The sequence below is a fragment of the Pygocentrus nattereri genome, chromosome 29, assembly GCF_015220715.1.
Source record: "Pygocentrus nattereri isolate fPygNat1 chromosome 29, fPygNat1.pri, whole genome shotgun sequence".
Lineage (NCBI taxonomy): Eukaryota > Metazoa > Chordata > Actinopteri > Characiformes > Serrasalmidae > Pygocentrus > Pygocentrus nattereri.
Window position 1 is genome coordinate 324,318 of NC_051239.1, and position 683 is coordinate 325,000.

Consider the following 683-nt stretch of genomic DNA (forward strand, 5'->3'; position numbering starts at 1 on the left):
GTTTTTTAATGATTAGCTGCTAAAAATACAACCGGATTCGGACGCTGAGGCACCTCCTGCTGTGGTAACGGCCTGTGATATTTTTGCCCTGCATCCCTTTTTAGAATTAACTGATTAAATGAAGAAATGCATTAAACTCACAGATCCTAACCCTAACTATTGAAATATAAGATTCCAACCACACCCATGAGCTCCTGCTGGTGTGGGTTTCCTCTCTCTCTCTCAATAATGCACAAATACGCCCCCTTGTGGAAAATATGAATCGGAGGAAATGAATTACCTGTACATTTCACACAATGTGCATCACCATACAAACATTTTACACACACCTTTCTGTTTTTTCACGCCTAAAATGCCCAGCTGTTCCAGTTGTTTCATTTCAAACGTTGTACATCGTTGATTATGTCGTTTTTTCATTTGAGCTGCAACTCATTCGCCGCACCAACGCTACCTTCCATACGGCCAGAGAACTTGTAGAGAGGAGAATTCCCCCCTCCAGGTTTCTCCCGAGCAAAATGAATGGGTTGGTATGGAGCATTTGAGCAAAATGCTGAAATATTTTCAATGTAAAGGAATTCAATCATTTCCTGAAACAGAGCAGCAGAAAACATTTTAACACTGCTGTTATATTTTTAATAGCTCTTAAACTTTTTAAGAGTTATAGGAAATTAAACGGCGCCTCA